This window comes from Thalassophryne amazonica, chromosome 9 (genome assembly GCF_902500255.1).
Source record: "Thalassophryne amazonica chromosome 9, fThaAma1.1, whole genome shotgun sequence".
Lineage (NCBI taxonomy): Eukaryota > Metazoa > Chordata > Actinopteri > Batrachoidiformes > Batrachoididae > Thalassophryne > Thalassophryne amazonica.
The window spans coordinates 55332886-55349974 of NC_047111.1; the positions used below are offsets into that span (position 1 = coordinate 55332886).

The following is a 17089-nucleotide window of genomic DNA, read 5'->3' on the forward strand; positions in this document are numbered from 1 at the left end:
CCGTTCCTTGGGAAGTCCTTAAAGCAATAGTATCACCTCAAAATCTCTCATCAGCCATTAAAATTTTCACCGAAAACCAGCTTAATTTTTCGAACCGTGTCCACTTCGATGTGTCTCACAGGTTTAGAAAAAAATTTGATCAAACAAAGCGCCAGTCTCTCAGCAACTTCTCAGACAAAGGAATTCCGACGAGGGGCTGGACGACTCCTCCCACAAGGAGTGCTCGCAGGCGAATGACGTCACCGACAGGCATGGAAAAACTCACGCATGCGCACGAGGGTTCAAGCATGTCTGACGTAAAAACATATGAATGAAATCCATATAGTTTTTGAAAAAAAATTAAAAAGACCTATACTTTATTGACAGACCTCGTATATTGACTGAAGTCAAAACCTGTGATTGTATTTCGTTGTGCACATTCACAACATTAAATTTTTATCTTTTTGGCTCATCCATTGTCCGTTCATTTACGCCCTCTGTTGTGGGTCCGTGTCACTACACTTTCCCAACACAGTCTGTCATCCGAATTGAGGCAATGTGAGTGTGGGCTGCAGCAGCTTCATGCCGCGCAACCAAGCTTGGTTCATATCAGTCTCTGTCCGTGTGTGCGTAGAGTCTGTGGGGGAGGACAAATGAGAAAGGGAGCGGTGTGTGTCACTAGAGCCGTTGAAATCTTCTGGAGGAAAAACAAGCGGGGCATTTTGACCTTTGGTAGCTGATAAGGCTGCCGTGTTTGGGTTAGGCAGAGAAGCACAGAACCAAAATGATAATAATTCTATTCTATTCTAAAAAACGAAATGCGGCTTCTCTTAACTGTGCAGATTCAATTGTGTAAATGAATATTCACTGGTCTCCAACATCAATACCTTTGCAGGGCAGACAGCTGCTCCCAGATGCATTCCAACTTGCGTTTCAGTTCAAGAGTCAACGCAGTCTGAGACTGTACAGCCTTGCCAACCTCAATAATCATGACGGACAGATGCTCACACAAACGGGATAGCTCTGGTGGTAGTGGAAGCATGCTCTTCTTTCTATTATTATTCTTCAGCTACTCCCGTTCAGGATCGCCACAGCAGAAGCGTGCAATAGTACCAAAAGTATGGAACCAAATTGCACTCTAAATGCAACAATGGGATGAATAATCCATGTCACGTGACATACAAAGCACCAATCAAATGAGCCACTCAGCCATTATATAAAACACAATAATCATCACTTTTACAGCCGTTATCTTTAGGCAAGTCAAGGGATGAATGAATATATAATTATTCATACTTCTTAATCAGTGTCCTTTTATAGTCACAAAACATATGAAATACATTCTTAGAGATTCTTATTCTTATATTCCATCAGTCGTTTCTTTCCAGAGATGTTTGACGTTTTATCCAAGATGTTTAATTACCACTTCTCCAAAGTCCATGTTGTTCTCAGATGGGACCCTGGTCTTTTTCTGCAGATACTCTCACACTGAGGCCAACATAAAAACCTGATTCCCCACAGATCATTTTTACTTCATTAGCCTCCATTTAATCTGTGAGCAACAGCTGACAGCATGCTGTGTCAGCAGCTTGTGTCATTACCGGCCAAAATACTCAGCAATTCTGGAAGATGCTCTTGGGTTTGCCCGCGGGCACATTTCTGACTGACTCCCTGAGGCACTTCAAATGATGTCAGACATTTTATCTCAATATGTGAGAGGAGACAGAGGCTTTAGTGGTGTTTACAGTAATATGCAAATGAATGGAATTTGCATCTGTTCACTTCTGAGATATTCTGGAGTGCGCAGCTGCTTATTTCTCTTCACTGGATTGGTTTAGTTTAATCTCCTGAATATGTGTGTATGTTTGTGTGTGAGTGTGTTTGTCTCCCAAACAGTGATTGACATCTTTTTTTGGAGCTCTCTAGTTTCTCCTTTTTCAATAGCATTTATCACTGAATTAATTAAAATGTTGTAACATTTGACATGTTTGTGAATAGAAGTTCATTTTTCTGCTCATGGAACTCAAAGCATGACACAAACAGTGACCAGAATAACAGGCAGACCTGTGCTGAGCTGTAATGAAGTGAAATTCAATAGTACTACAATAAATGCTTCATTGAAGACTAGAAAGTTCATGTCAAAGGGCTTATTCATGCATATGATCATACATTTTCAACAATACTTACTTGTGTAATACTCCGAGGACCTTTTGAATGGGTAATTGCCCAACAGATCCTCACAGACTCCTCTGAAGGCATAAGGGATTTAAAAAAAAAAAAAAATTATAGGGTATTTTGATGGCCTTAAACAAACAGAATAGTTCAGTTCAGATGATGAAGGTTTCAAAAAATTTCAGGTTGTCACACATGGGCAATTTGATGTCAAATTTCATGAAATTTTGTTTTGTTTGTTTTGTTTTGTTGGATTTTGTTGTGGATTTTTTGGACAGCCATGAGATTGACATGTTTGGTGTTCATTGCACCAAGAGCACTCTGTCAGGAGAGTTTGCCCTGAAAAAAGGAGCTCTCTGTCTGCATAAATGTGGTGATTAATTGCCTTTAAAGTTGGTGTCAGACAAAAACTTGTCAAATTAATTTGTAATTTCCAACTGTGACTTGCCATTGACAATGTGTTTGGCAAGTGCATTAGGTATAGAAATTACATGGTGGAAAGTTTTGAGCCCAAGGTATTATAATATCTATAGATATTGTCTCCTAAAGACTTCTTTTATTTGATGTTGCAAAAACAAGTGTGAAAATTAGCAAACCGTTGCAGTCTTTATTAATTTTTTGGTCAAAACCAAAGAAGATATTAAGCTAATATTTGGCACATATCCTATTAAGCACATAACCTTAATGTGAGAATTTTTAAAAGTAAATCTGAGATGGTCAGGGGGACTTTTTCAGAAATTTGTTGAAATGACATGGAATGACCCACTTATTATTACAGAAGTATTTTCTTTTAGGGCCCCTTCACATTTGTACGAATAAGCACAAATTAATGTGAATCACGGCGGAACAGCTCGTATGAGCGAACCACGAAACATCAAGCGGATGGGTAGGCACGAGCATGCACGTCACCGTTGCAGTGGGAACACGGTGAGCTGGAGCAGTGTAATCACATTGCACAGCTGCTGTGAAAAAGAAAAATACATGCCATCCACGGGATTCAAACTTGCAATTTACAAAAGCTCTGATTGCCAGCCAGAAACTTTACCACTGTGCTACCATCGCTGGCCTTTAAATGGTGTGGAAAACAGTAGTGGCTGTGGGCGGACGCCCCAACCCCCCAGTGCCCAGACCAATGTGTCACGCTGTTATGTGGTCATTCATTTTCATTATTTGCTATGTAATTGCTTATGTAGGTATTGTCGTAATTATTTATATACCTGTCCTGGTGATGGTTTCTGTGTTTGTAATGTGTGTACTGAGCTGTCCTCCAGCTGTCAGTGTGCTGCGATCAGCTGACAGGCCCCTCCCAGTGCTGTGTGCTCAGACCTGGCTGTCCGGCACCCATGTGATCAGATCTGTATATACATACATATAAGCATTTTATGCAAGTATGCCCCCCTGGCACGCCACATGAGTTGGAGGGAGCGGGGTGGAGGGGAGGGGGACGCATGACACACATGCATCACCTGTGTGTTGCTTTGCACTCATGGGGGCACTTAGACAAATTTCACATCCAGCTCAAAAGTGATCGTCTGCTGACTGTTTTTGTGCTAATAGTGCAACTGGCCACACATTTTCTAAGTGCCAAGCGAGCGGTATTTGATGTTCATGTGTATCACCTGGAATTTGGCCAACACCTGCTGTGAGAGGTCTCGAATGGGCTCTCACAGGGCACACTCTGTCTTTCAGCCACTGGTGTGCACAAATTGTGTAGCAACAGGTGTACGAGGCATTGGAGGCAGCTACGATTTTACACGTATTGCATACATTCCTGCTTCATGCACAATTCGACCACATTCGTACTATGTGTGAAGGGGCCCTTATTGATGCTTATGCACCAATGACACCAGATCAAATTCCTTGTATGTGACAGCTTACTTGGCAATAAATTTGATTCTGATTCTGTAAAATGCATTAGCAATAAGTCATAGTTATAGAGTCTGGTCTGATCGGGAGAAAGGCAGAATTGAAAAGTGGACAACATGGTGTGATTCTGCTGCACTCTTAATTACAATAACATCTTTCCTGATGCAGGTTGAGCAACAAAAATAAATAATGTTGGGCGATTTGTTGAAATAAAATTTCAAAGAGACACAGAAGCTGTTTTGTTTGGATGTCAAAATATCACATAATAGTATTGAAGGGAACATTTGTTTCACAGGTATTTGGCTCTACCTATTGTTGTAGATGTATGTGACATGTAAACATCTAGTCTACAATTATAAAATGATCCCATCTCTTTAAAATGTATTTCCAAGGGGTAGAAAACATATTTGGGCCAACCTGTTAGTTAGTTATTTAGTTTGTTCGATGTGCTACTGCCATTTGTGATGTTAGATATCACACAAATCTAATCTCTGGCAATGAGCCCAGAGGCTCAGACATATTTTGTTTGCTTTTTCTGTATTCCACATGTATGTTTAAGTGTGCACATATGTTTAACACATTCTCATGGTCGACTGTGTTGAGACGTCACTAATTCAAAATTTATGGATGAAGATGGAAAAATGTGAATTTCTATTTGTGAAGGTTTTGAAGTGCTTTGATAGAAAAACCACATTAGAAACACTAATCGCACATGCTAACCTCAGACAAAGAAGGATCACTCCAGCTGCATCACAGTGTCCAGATAGTGCACATGGCACATAATATGAGACTGACAGTTTGAATTTGCATTAAAAAAATATTGCATGAAATGTGTCCATCTGCATGGGTGACAGGGCAGTATGGTGGCTTAGTGGTTAGCACTGTTGTCTCACATCAAAAAAGCAATCACTTCCCACCTGTGGCCTTTGTATGGAGTTTGCAAGTTCTCCCTGTGTTTGCGTGGGTTCCTTCTAGGTGCTCTAGCATCCTTCCACTTCCAAAGATATGCAGCTTAGTTGAATTGGCGACTTTGTTATGTTACTCAACAAAATATAAACGCAACACTTTTGGTTTTGCTCCCATTTTGTATGAGATGAACTCAAAGATCTAAAACTTTTTCCACATACACAATATCACCATTTCCCTCAAATATTGTTCACAAACCAATCTAAATCTGTGATAGTGAGCACTTCTCCTTTGCTGAGATAATCCATCCCACCTCACAGGTGTGCCATACCAAGATGCTGATTAGACACCATGATTAGTGCACAGGTGTGCCTTAGACTGTCCACAATAAAAGGCCACTCTGAAAGGTGCAGTTTTGTTTTATTGGGGGGGGGATACCAGTCAGTATCTGGTGTGAACATCATTTGCCTCATGCAGTGCAACACATATCCTTCTCATAGAGTTGATCAGGTTGTCAATTGTGGCCTGTGGAATGTTGGTCCACTCCTCTTCAATGGCTGTGCGAAGTTGCTGGATATTGGCAGGAACTGGTACACGCTGTCGTATACGTCGGTCTAGAGCATCCCAAACATGCTTAATGGGTGACATGTCCAGTGAGTATACCGGCCATGCAAGAACTGGGACATTTTCAGCTTCCAAGAATTGTGTACAGATCCTTGCAACATGGGGCCGTGCATTATCCTGCTGCAACATGAGGTGATGTTCTTGGATGTATGGCACAACAATGGGCCTCAGGATCTCATCATGGTATCTCTGTGCATTCAAAATGCCATCAATAAAATGCACCTGTGTTCTTCGTCCATAACAGACGCCTGCCCATACCATAACCCCACCGCCACCATGGGCCACTCGATCCACAACATTGACATCAGAAAACCGCTCACCCACACGACACCACACACGCTGTCTGCCATCTGCCCTGAACAGTGTGAACCGGGATTCATCATGAAGAGAACACCTCTCCAACGTGCCAAACGCCAGCGAAAGTGAGCATTTGCCCACTCAAGTTGGTTACGAGGACGTGGAGTGAGGTCAAGACCCCGATGAGGACGACGAGCATGCAGATGAGCTTCCCTGAGACAGTTTCTGACAGTTTGTGCAGGAATTCTTTGGTTATGCAAACCGATTGTTTCAGCAGCTGTCCGAGTGGCTGTCAATATTGTTCACAACCAATCTAAATCGTGATAGTGAGCACTTCTCCTTTGCTGAGATAATCCATCCCACCTCACAGGTGTGCCATATCAAGATGCTGATTAGACACCATGATTAGTGCACAGGTGTGCCTTAGACTGTCCAATAAAAGGCCACTCTGAAAGGTGCAGTTTTATCACACAGCACAATGCCACAGATGTCGCAAGATTTGAGGGAGCGTGCAATTGGCATGCTGACAGCAGGAATGTCAACCAGAGCTGTCTCCAAAGGCGTTTCAGAGAATTTGGCAGTACATCCAACCAGCCTCACAACCGCAGACCAGTTAACCACACCAGCCCAGGACCTCCACATCCAGCATGTTCACCTCCAAGATCGTCTGAGACCAGCCACTCAGACAGCTGCTGAAACAATCGGTTTGCATAACCAAAGAATTTCTGCACAAACTGTCAGAAACCGTCTCAGGGAAGCTCATCTGCATGCTCGTCGTCCTCATCGGGGTCTCGACCTGACTCCAGTTCGTCGTCGTAACCGACTTGAGTGGGCAAATGCTCACATTCGCTGGCATTTGGCACGTTGGAGAGGTGTTCTCTTCACGGATGAATCCCGGTTCACACTGTGCAGGGCAGATGGCAGACAGTGTGTGTGGCGTCGTGTGGGTGAGCCGTTTTCTGATGTCAATGTTGTGAATCGAGTGGCCCATGGTGGCGGTGGGGTTATGGTATGGGCAGGCTGCCAATATCAGCAACTTCACACAGCCATTGAAGAGGAGTGGACCAACATTCCACAGGCCACAATTGACAACCTGATCAACTCTATGCAAAGGAGATGTGTTGTACTGCATGAGGCAAATGGTGGTCACATCAGATACTGACTGGTAACCCCCCCCCCCCCCCCCAATAAAACAAAACTGCACCTTTCAGAGTGGCCTTTTATTGTGGGCAGTCTAAGGCACACCTGTGCACTAATCATGGTGTCTAATCAGCATCTTGATATGGCACACCTGTGAGGTGGGATCTCAGCAAAGGAGAAGTGCTCACTATCACAGATTTAGACTGGTTTGTGAACAATATTTGAGGGAAATGGTGATATTGTGTATGTGGAAAAAGCTTTAGATCTTTGAGTTCATCTCATACAAAATGGGAGCAAAACCAAAAGTGTTGCATTTATTTTGTTGAGTGTATTTGTATTTGAAAATACTTAAATACATTTTTCAGAGTATTGTATTTGTATTTTCTGATTTTGAATTCAAAGTATTTGTATTTGTATTTCAAAGACATCGCCAATCCCAAGTATTTCTAAATACTTTTACAAATACTTTTTCAAATACTTTTCAATCTTGGGAATCTCTGTGACACCGTGTTGAATATAGATTGTGATAGTTTGATTATTGCCTGTGATATTATAATGAATTTGTGATAAAACATTCAATCTTTTTTTATCAACAGTATTTGGTCATGCTATTTTCACAATAAATTGTCACCGGTTTATCAGTTTTTTGTGTTGATTTGTTGTTTATAGTTCATAGAAAGTATTTGTATTTGTATTTGAAATACTCAAAATATAAAGTATTTGTATTTGAAAAAGTACAAAGTATTTGTATTTGTATTTGTAATTCGAAAATCTAAAGTATTTGTATTTGTATTTAAATACAATGCAAAGTATTTGACCCCATGTCTGATAGCTGTTGCAGTTTAGAAAATACAGCCGTATTTGAAGTAACACTCGGGACGAAACAGGGCGTGGTCATTTTTGGTCTGTTTGTCCCGGATAGAGATTTTGGTATATATCCCAAGTTGTTCATTGGGGTCTTATTAGTCTAGAACAGGTAAATTATCATCTCCTAAATGATGTGCATACACGTCTCAGCTAGGTCCTCCACTGAGTCCACTATTTGCCACATCTCCACACTCAGAATAATCAAAATAATAATGGAAACTTTGACTACAGCCCACACTATGTGTAGAAACTAAATATAAGAAACTGGCCCTGATGTTTAGTTTCTTCCCATTTTTCCTATTGTTATTGTTCTGACAAAAAGCCGACTTTAGGGCTTGGTTTTATGTTCTGGCATCACAGAATGCCATTTTAAGAAGTAATGCCAAGCTATGATGTAAGTGATTAAAAGTTTTTACCACTATTGTTTTTATCCTGATTGTTGTGGTCCTGACAGTTTTTTTTTTAAACATGGAAGAAAGTTGTATTCACTTTCATTAAAAAAAAGGAGAAAATGTTTGTCAGAAGTGTTTTTTTCTAATGGAGAGGACCATTTGGAGAGGAAAGTGATTGTGCATGTGTCATGATCTGGCCCTTTAGGCCCTGCTGGTATTGTTCTTGACCTTGTTTATCTTCCATGCTCTGAGCCTTCTGTGTTTTGTTACGTCAAGTTTTCATGGTCATGCTTCGGTTCTAATTGGTTTTGTTTGATTTACTCTCTTTGTATCATTTGCTTACCACATTTATAGTTTTACTTTACTGCTTATTGTTTTGCTTTCACTCTTGGTCCCTTTAGTTGTTTAGTCTTAGTTTTGTTCTGTTATTCACATTGATTGTTTTATGTTTTGTCTCAGGTTTTGGTTATTTATCTTGTAGTGTTTCTTATCAGGTTAAGTTCTGTTTGTTATTTATTGTGCTATTCTATAACCTCTGGTTTTGTTTGCTTATGTATTTTCTAGTTAGTCATTTGTCTGTTTGCTCTCTTTAGACTAGTCACAGTATTTCTTAGTTCTGCCCCTTTTTGTTTTGCTCACACATTATTGTTTGTCTTGAACACATCAGGTTATTCAGTTAGTTCTTCTGTCACCTACTTATCTTGCTTTGCACTGCTTTTGTTTTGCCCTGCACGCTCTTGCTTTTCTTCTCTCTTCTTTGTTCACTTAACCACACCTCTTTCCAGAACCTTCCACACACCTGCTTCACATCAACTTGATTAGTTTGCTCCTCTTTAAAACCCTCACAGTTCCTGCTCACTGCCCGATTGTTGACTTCGTTCACTTTCTCACCTCTCATTCTTTTCCAGTTTGCTCTTGTGTGTTTGACCTTGCTTTTGTGCTCCGACCTCCGCCTTGCTGTATCCTGAACTCTGCCTGTATTTTGACTCTGCCTTTGTTTTGCCTACTTTATACCTTGACGCCGTGTGAACGAACCCTGCCTGGTTTATGGACCACGTCCCAGCCTGTACCATGTCTGATACCTCTGCTTACATGTCTGAACGCCTGTGTACCGAACCCAATGCCTGGTTTCAAGATAAAGCCTATTGTTCATCTAAACCAAACATGCCTGTGAGTCTGCATTGGTCTCCTACTGCTTCCGCTTTCAGCCCACCACGAGCCCTGACAAATGTATAGTTTTCTACTGCTACACAGAGTTAGCTGAGGTACACATCCAAAGATTGCTCCTCTGGGGTTTGGCGTGTAAAATTTATGTAGTAGCCTTTCAGCAACCAGTCAAGGAGTGGATATGCAGGGTCACCAATTATTTGTCATCATACATCTTGTCCCTCAATGTTTTTCTCACCATAAAAGAAATAAAAAAATGTTTTTGTGTATATATATAATATATATATATATATATATATATATATATATAGATTAGGGCTGGGCAACGTTAACGCGCTAACGTTGCGTTAATTATTGAGGTCATTATCGCCGACAATTTTGTTCCTCACCTTAACGCTGCGGGGTTTGTTTGTTTTTTTAAGCCTTTTATGACTGTTGCACGTTGCCTTTTATTTTGAAAGCGTCAGTCGGGGGCGAGCTTATGCTGCTGCTTCCTGCTGATAGCTGAGTTCACACAGAAAACGACACGAGGATCGAGAAAAGTACAGGCTATGCAATGCACAACAAAACAAAATGCAGAAAGACGCCAAACTCTTAAATGGACATTTTCGTTACAAAGTTCTACAGGATCAGTTGGATGCAGCTGCATTGGTCAAATTTTTTTTTTACGCATCGTTCGTCATCGGTAAAAAAAAAATCTTGAATAATCTCGAATAGCCGAACGTGTCCCCGCGGTGAACACAGCTTTTCGGTGGTTTTCATGTCAACCTATAGTCCGTAAATGATACGGATTTTTCCGAGTTTCAGAGTCATACGGACGTACAAATAAAGTCGGATATTCAGGGTTTGGTCTGTAATAAACTATTTCTGCAGCGCGGCTCCACTTTGAAACCACGAACCATTGAAGCAATGCTTCGATCCAGTAGCTCGTTGGTTCTTTGATTCACTGCTCTTCAGAAACGGCAAGCCGCTTCTTAACCCCTCGCAAAGCCATTAAAATATCGTCAGTCACTTTTGTGTGGATTAAAGTCACTAACTGGGACTCTTGTCTTGTTGCTGTCAACAAACGAGAATCGTCCTCCGTTCCATTGACACAGCTCGAAACGCTGCGCGGCTGAGACAGAGTCCGGTCGGAATTAATAACTTCAACCGCTTTAAATAAAATGACACCTCTTTCCAAATGTAATGCAGACAAGAAGTTACAATCGACTAAAACGTTTTTTTTTCTCCCAAAATGAAACGTGCTGTGTTTTCTTTTCAAATTACATCCTGAAGTGAAGCACAGCATCTGTAAGCTCAGCTCAGATATATGGAAACACATTCATGCCAATGTCTGAAAGGAAATGCTTTTGACAAAAACTACAGATTTTGTTTATTCCTATTTATGTCCAGAGATCAAGGATTCACCATGTAGAGTAAATGTTCAATTTCAATTCAATTTAATCTACTTATAAAGTGCCAAATCACAACAAAAGCTAAATATACTAAAACAAATACATCACAATTGTACACATACCACAAATTGATATGTGTACAATTGTGACGTATTTGTTTTAGTACATTTAGTCATGGACATGAATATTGTTATTTTGATATGAAACAGGATAACAAATGACCTGCCAGTGGTTTTATATTTGATTTCATTAGTGTGTTTCAGTTGAAATTTACATTTTCAAATTTATGCAATGTTCATTTACATTTTCAAATAAAACTGTGCTTTTAAGCGGCTTTTGAATTCATTTTTGGGTTTCACATATATCATGCGATTAATCATGATTAATCACAGAAAGTCATTGAGTTAATGCGATTAAGATTTTTTATGTTTGCCCACCCCTAATATATATATATATATAATATATATATATATATATATATATATATATATATATATATATATGCTTCAAATTCAAATTTATTTTATAGCACATTTAAAACACAGCTGCAGCTGACCAAAGTGCTTCACAATAATAGCAATACAAAAGTGTAAAATATTAAAGGAAAAGAAAAAAAAATAAAATAAATAATCTAAAAATACAGAGCAAAATAGCAGAGCAAAGCATGCACCACTTAGCCAGTGTTGAAAGCCAGGGAGAAGAGATGAGTTTTCAGTCTGGACTTAAACTGTCCCACAGATTCTGAGGACCTGACAGTCAGCGGAAGATCGTTCCAGAGTCGTGGTGCTGCCACAGAAAAGGCTCTATCACCTCTGGATTTAAGCCTGGCTTTAGGAACAGCCATGAGAAGCTGGTCAGCTGACCTCAGAGCCCTACATGGAGTGTATGGCTGCAAGAGCTCACTCAGATACATCGGGCCTATACAGTGCAGACACTTAAAAACAATCAGCAAAACTTTATATTTAACACGAAAGCTGACAGGGAGCCAGTGTAAGGTGCAGAGCACAGGGGTGATGTGCTCATGCTTTTTTGTTTTAGTCAAAAGGCGGGCTGCAGCATTCTGTACACTCTGCAGGTGCTGTAGGGAGCGCTGGTCCAGCCCAACATAGAGAGCATTACAATAATCCAGACGTGACGTTATGAATGCATGGATAGCTCTTTCAAAATCAACTCGAGTAAAGTAAGATTTAATCTTGGAAAGAGTCCTCAGCTGAAGCTGGCCCTGATGACAGAGCTGAGCTGTGCTTTCAAATCTGAACAATGGGTCAACTATCACCCCTAGATTTTTTACAAAATGGGCGGCAAAAAGTGGACAGAGAACCAATAACACTGTCTTGTCCTTGTAGAGGGTTACTTTGCCCGAACACTAAAATCTCAGTTTTATTTTTATTAAGATTCAGAAAATTAGCTCTCATCCAGACTTGTACATCATTTAGACAGTCTTGTAGTATTTTTACAGCAGCCTGGGTATCACACGAAATTACAGGAAGGTAAATCTGAATGTCGTCTGCAAAACAATGAAAACAGACTTTGTGCTTTTTAAAAACAGTCCTTAATGCTTACAGACCTTACAAACAGACCTGATGCTTAATGAGCCATTATCTCCTTAATAATAATTCAGGGGAAAAAGACACAGGGTGTAATGGTATGACTTTTTCTCATAGGAAAAGTGTGAAAGGTGCCTTTTGGCAGGAGATGAGCTCTCTCAAAAAGATCTGAATGGCCCAAAACATTGGCATAGTGGGCGCTTCAGTCATTTTGCAACTGAACGTTGGTGGTTCAGTGGTAGAATTCTCACCTGCCATGCGGGAGGCCTGGGTTCGATTCCCGGCCAATGCAGTGGAATTCTTGGCAGCATGGTGGCTTAGTGGTTAGCAAGAAGGTCATGGCCTTGATTCTCACCTGTGTCCTTTCTATGTGGAGTTTGCATAATTTTCCTCCCACATTTAAAGACATGCAGGTTAGGTGAATTGGAAACTTTAGAATTGTCTAGGTGTCAGTCTCAATGGGACTAACCTGGTTAAATAAATAAAATAGTTGAACAGAATGGACAATTTATGGTCATATTTTGAAACAGTTCATTGTGTAAAATAAGTCTTGTGGGATTTTATAGTGGGCTCTACCTAAAAGCCACACATAAAATTTGTCTCATCTTCAACCACTTTTCCGGGTTCAGGTTGCGGGGGCAGCAACTCCAGCAGGGGACCCTTTCCCGTGCCACATTGACCACCTCTGACGGGATCCCGAGGCGTTCCCAGGCCAGTGTGGAGATATAATCTCTCCACCTAGTCCTGGGTCTTCCCCGGGGTCTCCTCCCAGATGGACTTGCCTGGAACACCTCCCTTGGGAGTCGCCCCAGGGAGCCTTACCAGATGCCCGAACCACCTCAACTGGCTCCTTTCAAAGCGAAGGAGCAGCGACTCTACTCCTAGCCTCCCATGGATGACCGAACTTCTGGGTGGGTCATAAAATTTGTCGAAATCTTAAAACCAGTAGATGTGATGTTATTGATTGTGGGACTATGAAAATGACAGACGTTCAGAAATAGCATACCTGCATTTGCGGTCGACAACACCCTGTAGTACATAGGAAGGCCAGTCCGTTCTATTCACAAACCTCTTGTAGCCATCTGCTGGAGGAAGGATTGGGATGTGTGTCCCATCAGTTAGTCCCATTATTTGAGAAATTTGATGCATTTTCCAAGGCTTCATTTTCATTTGGGACAGGCAACAGAGACATATGTGCCACATCCCATAAAAACACATTCTGTGCTCATCTCCTTCTGAACAAGTTCTGAAGAAGAAGCATGTTCCTCTGGTGCTGCAGTTTCAAAACATACATGCAAAGAATAACAGCAATCTTGATTAATCTAGCTAACATATCCATTGTTTATACTGGCAGGCTTCCGAGTACAACTCAATATTGCATGATTTGTGCATGTCCCAGATGGTAGATCTCACAATGCAAAGCATTATGGGATTGCTCTATTGACTGAATCGGATGGTAATCATGGTGCATGCAAACCTGCAGAGGAATTGGATCACTTTTATGGCATGTTCACGTAAACAGGACAATCTGAGCCACCAATCGGATAGAATTCAATCAGATCCACATTAAAGTGCCCATGTAAACATGGCCTAATGATTGGATGTCTTTGGTACTCAGTCTCTTTGGAGGATCTTTGGGTAATGCTGGAATGACATTATATAAAGCAAACGGTTACTTAGAGACACTCAGATGAGAAGTATCACTTGCATTGTAAGCAAACATCAGTTAAGACATTTTGGAGATATGGCATATTTTTCTGTGCATGGACCAATGTGTAGGTGCCTCAGTGTGAAGGACCTCAATGGTTAAAGAAGACCCAAGTAAATGATTACATTTCACCTCATTACAGCATATAGGTAGGTACTTTTGAATTGTTTTTATGCCTGGGTGGTTGTCATTAAAGGACCTGGGGCAGCTACAAGGTGCAGTAACGGCAACGTGAAATGCAGGTGAATGTTCCAAGACGTTGTTAATTGAATAATTAGGCAGTGCAGTCTCATTTGAGGTGGGCACTAAACGGGTAAAATATGACGCATATGATGTTCTCTACTTCCGGGGACAGAACCACACGGCACTTTCTCTGAGATTTTGGGCAAATTACACACAAACAAAGTGAAAATACAAAGAAAAAGTGACGATGCAGTGGAAAGTGGACATGTGTTGCAGTTTGTTTATGACTCGGAGCTCAACCGTGTCGAGGCGGTTGTGCATGCGAGAGAACGTAGCTACTCTAGTTAGCTGTGAAGGCTAACGCTTACTGACACGACATCTCCCATTTGTCTTGTCTTCTCTTCTCCACTGGGAACCGAAAAAACTATACTTTTCGTGACTGCTTTGGTGATTGCAGCTGAAAACAAAACAGTACACTATTTTCCAGTTAGAATTGACACTGTCTGTGGGAAGAGACTAACCCCCAGGCGGAGTGTGGGAGGGAGCACAAACTATTCGGAGGATGGGGGTTTCAGCGGAAACCATTTTAAACCATCACGTCATAATCCGACAGGTCCACTAGGTGATAGCGAGTATGCTTTTAAGTTTACCAACGCCGGGTTGAATGGTCTGTGCTGAAACTCTCACACTCCTCCTGGGGATTCTCTGCCATGTTCATGCCAGCTGATCCCACATGTGGTCAAATCCCGCTATATCACGTAGGGGTTCAAACAAGACTGCGCTGCCCTATTTTCCACCACAGCCCATAAGTCAAAAAGACAATATAGAATTGCACTTGTCCATTCAAACATGCATCAGTGTGTGTGAACACAAGTGCACCAATGATACTATTTTGTGCCCATTATATCTTCAACACATTTATCAGTCTTATACCAAATTTGAACTGGGCATCCCAAATGAGTGTATCTCATGCATCTTCAAATTTAACCATGATTGGATTTCACCAAGAGCCTTTAAATGTCCCCAGTTTCCTGAACAGAGTATCAAAACCCTATTTGCCTAAATATGTAAGTATGTTGCCCTGCAATAGACTGCCAGTCTATCCAGGATGTATCTCACCTCTCTCCCAATGACCACTGGCATAGGATCCACCTCCCCGTCATCCTTAATTGGAGGTGAGTTAAATAGGTGAGTTTATATAACGGCTGAGTGGATCCTTGTCATTTGATTGGTGCTTTGTATGTCACGTGACATGGATTATTCATCCCATTTGTGTTGCATTGCATTTAGAGTGCATTTTGGCCCTATATGTTTGATACCATTGCACTCTGCGCGCACACACGCACACAGACGCACATGCATACACGCGCACACACACACACAAAACAAATCCACTGCGCTGTAAGTCATCTGGAGGCAGAGCTGTTAGGAGGAAGTTAGAATGAAAAGCTAGACAAATTTCTGGCATACTTTTTTTGCTGCAATGAGGAAGTACACAGAAGCACGCGGGACAACGACACAAGCGGGACAACAATTTGATTGAGCTAATTGATGGTGCTAGTTCTTCTAACATACACACAAACACACTCACACTCAAATCCACTCTGCGGTAAGCCGTCTGGATGCATGAAGAGCTGTTCAGATGATGTTTTTTTTTTTTTTGCTGGACTGAGGAACTACACAAAGTCTTTTTTTATGGAAGTATTGGACTTTAGCAGCAGTGGAACACCAAAATGTAAGTCCCTTTTCTGTTGTTTATAAATTAATAAATATCAAATAACAAAGACCTATTTTATCTGTTATAAAACAGATAATGAATGTTTTTACATTCTTTCAAAACAGCAAATGTTTCATGAAGTGAAAGCTGGAACATACCATTCAACTCTGCTTCGAGTTGAATGGTATGTTCCAGCTTTGCCTCATGAAATAGTCATACGAGTGAACTCATAATCATTTATTATTTGTATAATAGAGAATGAATGAATGAATGTGGTTTTTTGTATTATTGCTGAACCCGAGAATGCCTAAACTTAATGCCAACTCATTTTCCCAAAATTTAAAAAAATATTTTATGGCAAATTCTTCAAAATTAGTACATAACTTCTGCACTGTAGATTTTTTTTTTTTTTTTGGTGCCGTAATTAAGTTGGTTCTTGCAAGAAGAGATAAAGAGAAACTTAATTTGAAAATCATTTTTATGCTAATAATGGATCAGCGCCAAATTTCCTAAACTCTTTTACAGAGACTTCATCTGTTTATCTCACTAAAACTGCCACCAATGAAATACAGCAAATTAATAGTCGTCAGGCATCATTAACCTGGGAGCCCTTGTGTAGAAAATGAATTTGTTATCAATTAATATGAAACCATCACATTATTATAGACATCAACATACAGTCCACTTCATTGGTTATTAATTCACAAGGTCAGGCTGAAGGTCATTCTCACTGAAACCACAAAAAAAAACTAATTAATACCAAGCAACTAACTACCTTTTGTAGTTTGCCAAAAAATATCCAATCTTTCAAATGGTTTCAGGAGATCTACCAGCAAGATACAGAGAGATAAGCTGTGGTGCTCGTATGTACAATGCTCTGCAATACTTCAACACAAGAGACATCCTAAAACAAAGTATGTTCTCATCATACTCTGCTAACGAGCCTGATAATATATTCTGATTCCCAAATTGTTGAGTTTTTCATACTGATGCTCTTCAGCTGGGCTTGATGCACATCATGATGACAGGGCTGAAAAGTGCTGTGTTATTTGTAAAACACGCTTTTGTTTTGCACACAACCCATATTTTAAACTTGAATTTGTTTTATAGTCTGTTATTAGGACAGGGAG

General features: G+C 40.6%; 1 non-coding gene across 1 annotated transcript; it reads left to right on the forward strand.

Moving 5' to 3' along the window:
• Positions 1-12572: 12572 nt before the first annotated feature.
• On the forward strand, positions 12573-12643 carry trnag-gcc. The gene has a single exon. It is a non-coding gene; the product is annotated as a tRNA-Gly (tRNA).
• Positions 12644-17089: the final 4446 nt, after the last annotated feature.